The following is a 15,101-nucleotide window of genomic DNA, read 5'->3' as shown; positions in this document are numbered from 1 at the left end:
ATAAAAAGACTAGTTATTCTGAACTTCCTAAATTTTTTACACTGTCTTACTGGTCAAATTAGCTAATATTACTCCTACATAACCATCATTGTGAAAACTATAAAATTATGTGTTCAACTGAAGTACAATTTTAACAAAGTTTTAATATGTTCTATAATATTCCAACTTACAAATAATTTCTAAGATCCTTAGTTAATTTTAACATGGACTGATAATAAATCTAATTAATTAATGTCTAATCTTTGGACATCTATAACGTATAATACTGAAACACTGATCACAATATAGATCATAATATATATTTTGTTTCTTATTTTTATATTTTATGGAGTGGCTGTACCTTTGGGTCATGTTAATGAATATGTTTTTATGTGGCCACATTAGAAGGACTGTATGTGGCTATAGGGGGTTGCATTGTGTATGTCATATCCTTGCAGGTCTGCCATAACAGTTTCTATGGACAGTTATCAATCACCTTCCAGTTTCTCCTATGATGGTAGAGTGAAAAATTAATAATTTAGTTACAAGCTATAGTTAGTATGGGTGATTAATGCTATACTATCAGAAATAGTGGCAGGAAAATATAACTATGTTTGCAAAGTAATGGAATGTACTTTTGTTTCTTAAGGAAAACATGAGAGTGGTTTTGTTCTAAACTAAAGAAGGTATCTTGTATTTCCAGGATATGACAAAAGATAGTGAAAGCACAACTTGAATGTATTAAAAAAATTGACTGCATATATAAAATTGTAAAGGGTTCCCAGAAAGTAAAATGTTATGAATTTTGTTTAAAATAATTATAAAATTCAATCTAATAAAAGCAATGTGTTAAAAGTTTGATAAAATTTGTTGATTTGGTGGAAGTATTCATTAGATAATTTTTTAAAGAGGGCTTATGAATACTTATTACTAAATATTATATTAAGGAAAAACAGAATTTGGCTTTCATTCTGTTAAAATTACAATTGATCTTTAAGTATTTAGTTTTTCCTCAACAAAAGGAAGCAAATGGTATTCTTTACCACATACATAATATGCCCAGATAGCAAAATAACGTATCTTGCTAAAATAATTTTCTGTGCTTTGATCTGCCTATTTTTTCTTCTTTTTCTCATTGATTGTTTTTTACAAGGAAAACACCAAACACACTTTATTAGCACAAAAAAAGCAGCCATAACAATGCACAGCAAGCAGAAACATACATTAGCAGTCAAAAGGTTAGTGTTGCATACAAATATAGCTTTTTCTTTTTTGTAGCCTTGGCAATAGCCATAGGGATGTAAAATAACATTGTGTAGCAGCAGGCAAGGAAACTATGGAGCACTCACCAGTGGTACAGAGCACATTAACAAAAAGACACAAGAATGGATTTGGCTACTGTAGTGTAAAATGTCTAGGACAGAACTGTAAATTCAGTTCAATTACTAAGAAGCAAACACTAGAACTTGTTATAACTTCCAAAAGAGTTCACTCAAGTAGTATTACATATTATTCTAAGTGACAAAAAGGTGCTAACTAAAGTTATTTACAGATACAATGGTTGTACAGTACCTTTTAAATCTGCAATTTAGGTTTCAGATTGTCCATTAAGAATTAACTGCACTGAAATTCTATAAATTATACTTAAGTAATTTAGCTATAAGAGTTTACAATAAAGAGATAAATACTGCCATCCAAATTATTAATTACAGCTTAATAATCTCAACATCAGCAACCACTGTAGTTACTATTATCCGACTTGTCTGGGCATCTTCTACTCTCATTTTCTTCATGGTTCACAAACTCATGATGGGCACAGGAAAAGATCCAACTTTTATGAAACGATTAGACTGCACATGTCAACTTAAAAAAAACCACACACAAGACCCTACGTTGCAGTAGCTATTCAAATATCTGTTTTAAGTTGAAGCACTCATTAAAAAATTAATACATAGGGCCTTTAAATAAAATCCTACTACTAACTTCCTAGAAAACCTGGTTTACTTAACAGTACCTTTTGCAGAAGAGAAAAGGAGTCTGACTATAAACTACATCAACACTTACATGAACTGCACTATGCCCTTGTGGCCAGAAAATTGCATTTTTTTCTAAAAGGAAGGCAGTCGTTTATTTTTTGGATTTCCAAAGCTTGATTTATAGTAACTACAAACATCACTACTTTTGGAAGGTTATAGAAAAACTCTTAGAAAAAATAATTTCAAACATTAGTCACACTGTTCAAATACTCATCCAATATCAATAATTTGTTCTTCAGTAAGAAATAGAATTCTTCATAGCAAATACCCCACAGTTACCTCACTCAGTTACTACAGCCATTAAAAACCAAACTGTTAGCTAAGTCAGCAAAATGTTTTTGTAGTCGTACTGAACACCTGTAGCTCTATCCTCTGTTGTTCCAATAGGCACCGCGTTTATCTGAATAAGTAACAGCAGACTGCATGTGACAGACACTAACACTAAGCTTACAAACTGTATGAAAAACCCAGCACTGACACGTGCCCTTGCTACAGCTGCACTGTCCGACGCGCGTGAAAGCAGGCCTCGTTGACACCCTTTGGGGGCAGGAGCGTTTACTTTGCCTTGACTGGTTCTCTTCCTAACCAGCGAACCCTAACTTTTTGTTTATAATGGTACTCTTTTAAAAAATCCTGTAGCATTGATGGTAACGGGAGCCCCTCAATCCCAGCATACGCAGTGCACCTGCAGATCGCTGCGCGACAGGCACACCGCAGGCTAAAGGGAAAGTGCTACTGAGTGATACAGGTTCAAAAAACATGCAAGAACTGGGATCTTTATAATGTTCTAAAAGTCCTGTTACCGTGGAGGAGTGAAGCACACACGGGTCATGTGCATCAAAACCAGAGTCGGGGCTCCACTGCGCAATTCGGGCATGCAGGATGTGTTGTAGCGGCGGAAGCTCGCGGAGAAGAGGTGCAGAGCCCCCGAGCAAAACTGTGCCTTCAGGCTTCCCTTCGAGAAGGGCTTCCGCTTCGTAACGGGGCATCACTCCCCGGGAACCGGATTCCCTGTAATCTCAAGCAAGTCCGGCACGAGGCAGTGCGCGTCATCGATCCGTGTGCAGACTGTCCGAGCTCCCGGCCGCCAACGCGGGCGTGGCTGTCCCCAAGTCCCCGCCGCCTGTGCTCCGCGAGCGCACACCAGGGCGGTGTAGCCTCTGCCAGTCGCGTGGGCGTGTGGAGCTGCAGACCTGCCCCTCTTATTTCAGTCATTCCAGGGGCTCACTTTGGTCCCAGTTTATATGATAGGTTAACCTGTGCAGTGGCTTCAAAGTGTGCATTTGTGCCTTGGGAGGGGTCAGCCCCTCCGCAACACTAAGCCGCCCTCTCTCTCCAGCCTATGGTCTTCGTCTTCTGTAGAAACCAGACATGGATCAAATGGACAACACTGCTGAATGCGGGCTCCCGGGAGCCGCATGCTGTTCAATCAAACGCCAGCTTGGGCTAAATCTGAGCCAGCAGGAAACGGGCAACTGTCAAGCATTAACTCAGAAGATGTATTTGTCTTTTATTGGAAAAGAGAGGTTTGCCTGCTTGTCGCAAGTTCTCATGGGAACGCAGGCCGGCGAGCCCTGCGAGCCCGCCCAGAGCGCCCGCGGGCCCTGCGAGCCCGCCCAGAGCGCCCGCGGGCCCTGCGAGCCCGCCCAGAGCGCCCGCGGGCCCTGCGAGCCCGCCCAGAGCGCCCGCGGGCCCTGCGAGCCCGCCCAGAGCGCCCGCGGGCCCTGCGGCGGGCGGGCGGTCTTTGCGCCCGCGCGGCTCCTACCGGCGCCCCTCCAGCCTTGGGTCTTTGCAGAACAGGAATGTTTGTTCTTTCCGCCCCTTGGAGCATGTCGAGAGCAGGAATCCCTTCCTGCAAGTCTTGTTCCTGGGGTGACGCACGCATCGTTATCCTTTCCGATGCTTATTTCAACAACTGGAGGGAATTCAGTGGCACAATTTTGGTTTCTCCTTGAAGAATTCTTTGAAGGCCTCAATCCTAATTGTAAGGCAACATTTTCCCCTAAGGGACTGCTTGGCTGCAGAGGAGCTGAGCCTGCTATACCGACGTCTCTCTCTTTGACAGACAAGCACCTGTTGTTCTCGTGCACACTTTCACCACGGCTTGCCCCCTCACGACTGAAGAGTCTGGCACCGTGTTTGAAGCTATTCCACATTTTCCCCGCTTCTCCCATCGATTATAAGATCGGTCCAGGCGCGGGGCGGCCTCGCCCCGGCCACCTGCGGCCAGGCAGGACGGCCATGCACGGGGCTCGTGGCCCGCGCCCAGGTGTGCCCCGTCCCGCGACGGCCCGGCCAGCGCGGCCTCTCTTCCTCCGGACGCCCCTGCCAGGCGCCCACCCCCTTCCTCGCAGCCTCCCCCCTTCACTCTCTTCCCTCCCCCCTCCCTGATTATTTTTTTAAAGAACAAAAAAATCCTATTTCTAAAAGAAATAAAGTTTCTTGTCATTGTATTACCTTCTATATTTATTTAAACATGTTATAATCACCCTGAATAATAGGCAGGTAAGCTATTTGCGTTAGTTCGTGTTCTGCAGAGAAACAACAGACAGGATGTGTGTCTATAGAGAGAGGTAGCACAGTCTGCAGCATGGGCTGCCGTGCTGGAGACGCAGGGAGAGCAGCTGCTGCCATCCAAGTCAGAAAGCCTTCTACTAACAGAATCCCTCCTGCCCAGGGGAGGTCGTCTTTTGTTCTGTCCAGACTTTCCACTGATTGGGTGAGGCCACCCGCATAGTGGCGGGCAGTCTGCTTTACTCAAAGTCCACTGATTTAAGTGTTATACATTCAAAAACACGCTTACAGAGACACCCACAATAATATTTGATCATAGATCTTGGCATCATGGTCCAGGCAAGTTGATACATAAATTTAACCATGACAATATTGTTTTTTAGGTACCCATGATCCTATCTTAATCACATCGCTAAATCTAGTTTGAAAACTCTTTTAAATTTGTGCTCCTAAGATCATATCCCAAATGTGAAAACAAAAAAAATTTCTTTCCAACCAAAATTATTTTGGGGATTTCCCAAAAAGCCCTGGGCAATCCCAAAGATTAGATTTTTCATCTCATAAACAAATAGGAGAAATTAATAGGTATATTTGTTATGCATTGTACTTAATTAGCTCAGTAATATTTCCAGAGCTACATGGGAAGAGTTGTTAGATAAAGGATAATGTTATGTAAATAAAATTCTATTAACATAAATGTTCAGAGATTGTACACTTTATGGATTGGAAGTGCTGAGAGATTTAGTAATATCTTCACTCTTCATATGTTCTCATCCTCAGGAGAAACATTGATCAAACCTTATGAAATAGTTATATATTGTCCCCCAATAGAGAATTTATGTTCTTCCATTTGGATATTACTGATGATTGTAATAAATTAACAACACATTCTATGGTTAATTTAAGTTCATCTGCAAATACTGGCTGCTTCCCTCTGATGCTTACCTAAAGACTGCACCTTTCTTGTCTTCAACACAGGACAATCTCAAAGCCTCATGCAAAGACTGTATTTCAAGTTGTGGAAACTCGTAAGCTCGGGCTTCAGAACTTCAAGTTGACAACGCTTAAATAATTGCCAGACTGTACCATTGGACTGAGTGGGATTTCCAGGAATTGTTTTAGTTTCAAACCAGGTGGTTTCGTTCACACAGACTATTACCCAGTACCCGGCAGCACAAGAATTAATTACATAGACAGAATACACCAGTGGGGGAAATTTAGTTATGGTTATTAATTTGGCATATTACTTGTCTTTTAATGTTCAGTATTCTAATGGAAATATAAAAGACCTTTCCTCACCTTTGATAACCTATCTCAAACTTTCGATTTAGTAAACTATGCTTTTGCAAACTAAAATAAAACCTTTATAAATGGTAGCTGATTCTCAATGACCATTCAGAATTCAGAAATGATTTTGAGGCTTTGCAGGTCATATGACTGCTGTTGCAACTAGCCAACTCATGAATATTTCTCAATTTTAAATATACAGATGAGTATATCTTAAAATTAAAGGTTCCATAGATTATATGTAAATGAATGGGCATGATTGTGTTCCAATAAAATTTTAATTATAAAAACAGGCCTGATTTGACCCACTAAGCCATAGTTTGTCAACACCTAATCTAACACATTCTGAAATTTCTCTATTTGCTGTCCTGGGACCTTGACTCTTGCTTTACCAACCTCATTTCCAAGTCTAAGGTAAATCAAGCATAAGCTGTCTTTGCTAGATTTTTTTTACAGGCTTTGAGATTGCTGAGGCTTTCCCTCTACCTCTGTCTAATTGGATATTTTATCTCTGATGTGGTAGAAGCTAATAAGCACCAGCCATCTCTACCCGAATTGGAATTCATTAACAGAGAAATATAAGAGTCAGACAGGTGGGGATCAGAATGTCAGTTTTATTACAGATGAAATCTATTTTGGAGAATGCAGCTGAGGTTTGTAGCCAGTAAACACGCAAATACTTCATTCTCAATTAAACAGAACCCTCAGCCAACCATAAGCACGTCTGGAAACAGGCCTCTCCACGCGGACCAATGTCTGTGAAAGAGTGCCGAGTAGCAAGGATATGCTCTCCAGGAGTATTTCAGGAAAGGAGGAAGGCAGGGGCTGCATCATGCATGCCCAAGTTTATCTCCTGAATTCTCAATCAGAAAAAAGGCGTTCCTCCTTCCCTGGGGAGGTTTGAGTAGGAGACTGAGAGGCTAGGAGTATTCCTGTACTACAGGTTTATCCATAGTGAAATATAACCCGGGGAAAAGAAAGGTTTTCCCCCAACACCTAAATAAACTTTGGTCCTTTTACTCTCTTGATCAAAATGTTCAATGACCCCTTTTTCCTTAAAGGACCAACTTTACCTTAGCCTGTATTAAAGATGCTTCTCTCTGGCTCTAAACTGCTACCTACTTAGCATGACTCTTCTTTCTTGTTAGTGAGTCTACTCATAGTCTCTGTAAGATGCCTTTTATATTGCTGCTTTCTTCACTCTACTGGGCCATTGCTTCCACCAGAAATGGCCAGGGAATCAAATTCTTATTTGAGTCCTATCTATTCTTTAGGGCTCAGCTCCAGCCTCTATGAAGCCTTCCTGAACCATTCTACTTTCAAAGCCCTCAGTACCCTTGAACTCCTAAAACCTTAGTGTTTGTACCTCCCATTAGGAAGTTTGTGCTGTCAGTTAATTTTGCATAATTATGTTCTGTCTCCAACTTTAGATTTTTTGTTCCTTGAGGATCTAAAACATTTTTTAGGATTCTTGTAATCTCAAAGTAAGTAGCACAATGATTCACACAATGTGGGTGCTCAGATGTTCGCTCATTAATTACATACCCTTTAAAATAATTTGTTAAATAATTATAAATATGTAAAACTAGGATTTCTCACTAAACTGCTTCCGTTAGGAAAATTAATGAGGACCTGTTCTATTCAGAATATGTTTCATGTGTTTTTGTGCTGCTGTTGAGCCAGAACCATGAAATAGGTTTGTAAGTTGCTTGCTGGGATTCCTGGCGACATCCTTCTTGTGAGTAGCTTAGACTTTAAGGTGACTTGCTTCCAGAAATAGAAAGGGAGTATTTAGGTTCTTTCCTTCCCCTTCAAGAAGGCCTGTTGAATCATCTTTTGGCAACAATGCCAAAGTAATTTGGAAGTGTTAGAACACTTGTATACACAGCATATGTCCCTTCAAATAATGTGGTTACATAAAACATTAATGTTAATTAGTCAAAGTAACTTTTTCTTTTTTACACCAGCAGTTCAATGCAGCTGTGTCACCATCTTGGAAAATGAACTTTAGAAATTTGAGAAGAATTTTGAGTTGCCACAATATTAACAGGGGATACCATGGGCAGTCACTGCAATGGCTGGGGATGGTAGGTATCCCACAGTGTGTAGGACATTCCTGTGCAATGAAAATTACCCCACATTCCAATTCGCTTTCAAATGTCCCTCTAGACATTCATATGGGTGAAAACCAGTTATAATTATCTGAGCCTAACACTTAATTTTATCAACATATAAGCACGTAGGGTCTAATTTTTGTACAGTTTAAATACATGACTTTTGAATTTGAATTCCGAATTTTTCAAAAATTTAACTGCTACATATATCAAGGGAAGATTGCATTTTGTCTCACATAAAAATTTAACAATCTTCATTCATCATTCTTAAAACTCCTATTGCCAGTAGAAGTGACACTTTCGATATCTGAATGTTTGTTGCAACACATTCATCAGATGTGGAACCATCATCTCAAAATTTATTTCCAGAAAAATCTTTTCTCCAGATGTACCCAACCACTACTCTATCTTACTCCCATCAACACTGAATACAATCCCAATTATACTTGCCAACTTGGTTTATGATTTTTGTTTACATGTTCATGTCCCTGTTTTCAAACTGAGAACAACTTAGGAGGAGGGATGATGCCTTATTCATTCTTACATTAAATCTTTAGAATCTTGCATAGTACGAAGTATATAGAAGGTATTTTATAAATGTTTAGTATATATATACTATAAAATATATATATTTTACAAATGCATTCATGCATTCTTGCTTTTACTTTATAACAAATATTGATTTAGTATTTACTGTGTGCAAAACACAATGCTATTAACAGATGAGGGAAATATTGTAGGCAGCAAATGGAATAAAGGCACTCATCTTACAGAGCTTAAACTTTAATCAGGGAAAGAAAAAACATTAATTACTCAATATTTAGCTTTGACAGAATTGGCCTAAATGCCACAATTAACAAGCACAAGGTGCTGCGGCAGAGTATAAATGGGGGAACCAAGCTTAGGCTGGAAGAAATAGAAAGTTACACCTAAGTGCACCAGCTGCCTATTGCTGTATAACAAAGCAGCCTGAACTTAGTGGGTTAAAGCAACACCTATTTATTATTCTTCACAAATCTGCGGATCGATTGAGAGGTTCTGCTGATCTGGTTCTGGGCTATGATCTCAACTTGGCTTCTCCATGAGTTTGTGGTCAGCTTGCAGGTCAGCTGGGAGTCAGCTGGTCTAGGATGGCCTCAGCTGTGATCCTGCAGAAGGCAGCTTATTCCCAGGGCTCTGAGAGAGCAAGTGGAAGCCTGCTAGGCCTCCTGCGGCTCAGGCTCAGAACTGGCACCACCGCCCTTCTGTGGCATTCTATCACCCAAGGCAAGTCACAAGGCCAGCAAGAGACTTCGCCCCTCTGTGGGAAGAGCTGCAAAGTCACATGCAAGGATTGCAGACAAGAAGAGGGTGGCCACTTTTGTAATCAGCAGCACTACGTTAAGACCTAAAGAACGAGTAGGCGTCCACCAGACAAATGGGATGAGAACTGTGGTCAGTCCGCAAAGGCCGTGAGGCGGGAACAGCATTCCAGAGAGTCAGGACGGCAGCACTCTGAGACTGAGGGCTGACTGATACAAAACGAGGCTGGGAGGAGGAAGGGGATCTTGTAGTGTAGGCCGTTAAGAATTTGAGCCTTTATCTCAAATGTTTTAAGCAGGAGAGGGAGATGGTCAGAACTACTGAAAGGTCCTCAGGTGGTACCACTGTGCACCCAAGGTTGCAATGCTCTGCGTGGGAGAAAGGTAAGCCTTAGGAAGTTATCACCAGTTATCCAGGTGAAAGATAACAGTAGCTTGAATGAGTGTACTTAGTGAATGAAGGAAGGAGTGAGGGAGTGAATGAATGAATGAAATGAAATCCCAAGTGAGAGGTCTAGGGTGTACGTAGGACTGCCTTGTTTCAGATCGCAGCTCTGGCACCTGCTAGCTGGGTGACCTTGAGCACACTATTCACCCCTGTGTACCTGGGTGTCTCCGTTTCCGGTGTGGAGAGAGCCATTCTGCCTCCTTAGCAGGTGTTGTCAGGACTAATGAGGTAATTAATGGTCACGCAACATTGCACATCCGGCCGGGCACTCAAAAAACGCTAACTGCCGCTGTTACAGTTACGAGGGTGCTGTCTGGAACGGCCGCCATCTCCTGCAGCAAGAGCCCTCATCCCGCGAGCCTCCCGAACCAGCCCTACCCTAAGGCCACTCGGCTCCGTAGCTCTGACTGTGCTCGCGTGGTTGCGACCAAGCCACAGCCCAAGCGGGGGGCCAGAAACGCTCGGTTTCTTCGCGGCTTGCCGTCCGTCCTCTCAGGCCTGCCTGCTGCTCAGTCCCGGCTCCAGCTCCGGCGGGCGAGGGCGGGAAGCCAGACGGCCGCGGGCCCTGCCGGCTGCTCGCAAAGGCTGGCGTGTGCGGGGGCGAGAGAGCGCCGGTCCCGTCCGGCATACGTATGGCTCGGCAGCAGAGGCGACGCCGGTGCGCCGCGTCAGAGCCCAGGGCCGGCTGAAAGCCTTCCGGAAGCCGCAGAGCGCGTCCGTGGCCGCCTTTCCCCACAGGCCTGTGCGGCGGCACCGCCGGAGCTGTCTCCGCGCATGCGCGGGCCCACGTGGCGGCGCGGCGCTCTGCGGCCTGACGGGCGACGAGCTGTTTTAAGGAGGTCGCGTGTTTCAAGAAGGGCTAGAAAAGAAGGCCGAACGCTAATGTATCAGAGTGGCAGCGATTGTCTTTGAGTGGTAGGATTAGAAATGTTTCTATTTTCTTTGTGTTCTCATTTTTGCCAATAAGTATAGAGTATTTTAGTGATCAGAAAAAAGTGAATATTTTAAAATCAAACATTAAGTACGTCAAGAGGTCCCCCCATTTTTTCAGTGAATCAATGAATTGCTTTTTATAATCCTATATTTCACTTTTGGAGATACAAGGTTTCACTTAGAACCAATCCCAATCTATCCCACTTAGTATATTAGATACACGTGTGACCCTAACAAACCCCACACAAAAACTCCCCCGACTTTGCCCTGATACCATCTCTCCATCAGCTCTGGCCACATGAACTTCCCTGGCCTATTCCTCACGACAACTGGTCAGGACCTCAGCTTATGGTGTAAGAGGTGAATTAGTTGAATCTTAGATGAGACACATCTTAGCTGTGTAACTTCGGCTGGGTTACTCATAGAAGCTCATCATCTATACAGTGAAGATGAACATAGTATCTACATCATAGGATTTTTATGAAAATTAAGTGAGATACTATGTATAAAGTACTTAGCATAGTCCTGGAATAAGGGAGATTTGGGAAAAAAAATCCTATTATGATTCTGGTCTTTCTGGCTACAACGCACTTGAGTTGACTGAGATCCCCGGACTGTTTGGTCCTTTGCCTAATATGAAATATAAATGGAAAATGAAAAGGAAGTCAAATAATAAAAAGAGGACACTGCCAGTGTGTGCCTTGTAGAAATCACCTAGGCGATACTGGCAGACGCAAAGTGTTGTGTAAGGGATGCTGGTAAGGAGGACCCTCTCCCAAATCATCTCCCACCCGATTAGGTATCTCTGCCTGAAATTGGTAGCAATTATGAGCAGAGCTTTGCAGACAGCTCGGTCTGTACCCTCTCTCACGTACCTGCAGTGGTGGGATCCCTGGAAGGCTACTCTCTCAGGGTTTCTCATGTGTCGCTGGGGTAACCATAGCTGTGGTACAGAGCTGGCATGGAAACCCTAATCCATTGTGTCACACAGCACACGCCCAGGAAGAACCAGAGGCCACTTTCTCACTTCTTTCAGGCTTGCCTGAAAAATCAGCTTACTAAAAGGCCTACTGAGTTGCCTTGCGCACAACAGAGGCTCTCCCCAGCCCTGACGCACATGAACACGCACGCGCACACGCACACACACGCTGTCTCCCCAGCCCCCAGCTCCGCCTCACTCTTCCCCGTTGGCCGTGTCTCCACCTGAAATTTCACGTGCCATGAGGTGAGGCGGTTGCATGTTTTATTCACTGCTTTACCACTACTTGGCAGGCAGTAGGACTCTGTAGGTATTTGAAATGAATAAGTAAATGCCTGGACTAATTAACTAGTATTTCAAGGGAGAGCAGAATCCTTGGGAAAGAAAGATTAATGCCACAGTTCAATATAGAAGGGAGACCTGAGATTGGTTTCCATCAATTAATCACTGATATAATGCTGGCCAGACAATTGCTCCCTGAGCCTCAATTTCCCCATCTCTAAAATGAGAGACAATGCCATTTACCATACCTACTTCAAACAGCTGCTTGGAGGATAAATTTCAAACATGGAAATAAATCTGCTTTGAATTCACCATATAAAAACAAGAAGTTGGTATTAAATTTTTAAGTAACATAGCAGTTTATTTCCTGGGTGACATCCTAATAGAAAGATGTTCCAGTTGGTATGGGACAAAGGTGAATGCTGTATTCAGGATCAGTGTCTGACTTTACACCTCGCTGCTTCTGCTGGACCCACCCAGCACGATCTGCCGCCTGGCCCCAGGTCTCAGCCGCACAGCACTGCCAAGGGCATGGCTGGAATCCCCAGCCTGCCCTGTCGAGCAAGACGCCTTTGCCACAGCCAGCCCTGGAGCCAGCCCAGGATTAGTGATGGGGTACAGAGCTTGTCACTTTTGCGTCAGTAGTTGTCGCTTTCTGGTGGTTGCCTAGTGACCCTAATGGAAAATGAGCCGAGGTGGACCTTACCACAGAAACCACTCCCTCAGCTGGCAGTCGAATCATGGGAAAGCCCAGGTGCCACAGGAGGGGGCAGGGCTGCCTCCAGAGGAGCTGTCACAGAGGCACCCTGCAGGGAGTGGTGGCAGGAATGGGCAGAGAAGAGCAGAGCCCGGGGCAGGGCAAGGGCCGAGGTGTGGCTCTGCCCTCAGCGTGACTTGTTGCCCATGAGGGAGGGGTGGGCACAGGGTAACAATTCGTGCTCACCCCCAGGCCTAATTTTAGGTAAAAGCACACAAAAAATTCCATCAGTACTTGATACAGCGTCAAAACATAAGAGGATGCATCTCAAGTTTTAAGACAGGCTTCCTCAGGCCTACGGCCTTGACATCTTCAGTAAGCGGAGAGAGAAGGCTGGGCACGCAGGGTAGCCATCTGTCCAAGAGAAGTGGCGTAGCTGGGACAGAAACACCTTCCTGGCTGGTGGCCTCTAGGCAAGAACACCAGGAGGAGAGCAGGGTGCTGCTTGTTTGGGAATATAGGTGGAAGCTCAGTGGGACAATAAAGGACTCCATGCATTTAAACAAGAAGGAGCCTAGGGCCCAGCTTATCAAAAGTGTGCAGAGGCACCGAGTGCTAGACACTCTGTTCTGCTCTCTTCCATCCTCGTCCCAGTTACTCCCAACTTCATTGTACTATCTGTAGGCATTGAAAGTCTTGCTTGAGAGAGAAAGAAATTGAGGCTCTGAGAGGTTTAACAATTTGTCTGAGGTCACACAGCTACTCAGTCACAAAGCCAGGATTTAATACTGGCTCTTCTGATTTCAACTCCAACATTCCTTCTCCTAATGTCCCAGGAGAAAGCCATTTTCCATCACATACCAACTCCCTTTCCCTCAGCCATCCCTCCAGCCAGTCTCTGGGAAGTAGCACCCCATTGCAATGCTGGCTTGTTATGATCTTAGGAATCAAGAACTAATTTCACTGGTTTATTCATTAATTTATTCATTTGTCCACCTGATGCCTGTCTATTGAGCAGGTACAGAATGAATTCCAGGCATCACACTAGGTGCTGAGGATGCCACAGTGAATGGGAGATGTGGTCCCAACCCTCAAGTTGCATAGAGATATTTATCCCCTGAAAGATGGTTTACAGACTTCTGAAGCAGCTCTGGAAATAAGACATGCCAAGTGCCCACCTGGGCACAGTGCTCCCCGTGACTACCCCTGCTGCATTTGAAAGAAATATGATCTTCACGTTATTACATTCTCCTCCATGCAAACGACTTCCCAAGCAGCACATCAGCAATCCTTCCAGTTCTGCCAGTGATGAGCGTCTGTCCAATGCAAAGACTGTAAGATTGTCAAAAATAACAAACAAGTAATATTGTCTTATTTTTTTAGGATTGAAGAAAATGCTGCTTGGAGTGTGTCAGTGACTGTTACCAGCACTTGCACAACGGCTGAGCCGAAGCTGAGGTCAGTCCCATTGGCCAGCGTGTCCTGAGGCCCTGCCAGGAGCGGAGCCCTCCCTGTTGCCTCCAGGCCTCGGCGTTTGGAGGGTGCTCAGGTTTCCGGGTGCTGCACTTCCTTTGTACTTAGCTGAAGATAGTTTCCTGTTTCTAAGAAAAGGCTGCTTGGATGTCTTATGAGGTCCTTTGGACGGCAAATCCTGCTGGCCTGGGGGGCTGAGGGGCAGGCCTGGAGGAGAGGGAAGCTGCCTGTCACCCTCTCCAGCCCTCAGGTGTCCTGGGACTCACAGAGGGAGGTGAGTATGAATATTTGTCAGATTGGATGAAAGATGAGGAGAAGTCTATGTCCGGGCCAAATATGCCTGAACGATGTAAAAAACATCTGGATCTGCTAAGCTCAAACAAAAGGAACTGATAGATGGGGACGGCAGAAAGGGACCTGTGTGAGTAACACCTTGGCGCTCACGGTGAGTCCTGCTCTTCCTGTGTCTGCCGCAGCTCCCAGCTCTGCCCCTCCCTCTGCCCCGCAGTCCCACAGATGGCTGTTCCAGTGACATCACACGCTGTTGCCATGGAGGCAGCTGTTATGGCGAAACAGAGCCGTCCTCAGGCCTTGGCCCTGTGGCTCACACTGTGTGATGGGATGTGGGGAGTCGTGCTGTGACCACAGGCCTCCATGGAGTGCTGTGGGCGCCAACCAGCGGCCCCGCTGGGACGCGCCGTGGTGGGAATGCAGACCCTGGACAGAGCCGGGAAGCCCACGAAAGAGGGGGAGCGGCCAGGCCTGGCCTGCTGGCCACACGGTCACAGCAGCCTCTCCCGCTGCCACACCGGATGCTCCAGGCTCACGGGCCTTCACTGGGAGACACGGCGTGCTGAAGGCCTGGGCCCTAGAGGCCCGGCCACCGGCGTCCCAGTCCTGGCTCCAGGGCCTGCCAAGGCCCTGCGTCCCACTTAGGACAAAGTAGGCCCTGGGAGAGCAAGGATGTGGCTTACCGCCAGTGTGGACAACAGTGCCTGGCACATATAGGCATTATATGTATTGTAGTTCCTCTTATATGTAATATACATCCTTACATA

The 15,101-nt window shown here is 44.8% G+C and overlaps 1 long non-coding RNA gene across 1 annotated transcript; it reads right to left on the bottom strand.

Moving 5' to 3' along the window:
* Positions 1-8,913: 8,913 nt before the first annotated feature.
* Positions 8,914-10,437, bottom strand: LOC105875345 (uncharacterized). Its single transcript, XR_001155869.2, has 2 exons — positions 9,837-10,437; positions 8,914-9,457 (listed from the first exon to the last, which is right to left on the bottom strand). It is a non-coding gene; the product is annotated as an uncharacterized LOC105875345 (long non-coding RNA).
* Positions 10,438-15,101: the final 4,664 nt, after the last annotated feature.

The sequence above is a fragment of the Microcebus murinus genome, chromosome 4 (genome assembly GCF_040939455.1).
Source record: "Microcebus murinus isolate Inina chromosome 4, M.murinus_Inina_mat1.0, whole genome shotgun sequence".
Classification (NCBI taxonomy): domain Eukaryota; kingdom Metazoa; phylum Chordata; class Mammalia; order Primates; family Cheirogaleidae; genus Microcebus; species Microcebus murinus.
The sequence above is the reverse complement of the archived record's forward strand: the minus strand, read 5'-3'. Positions and strand labels throughout refer to the sequence as shown.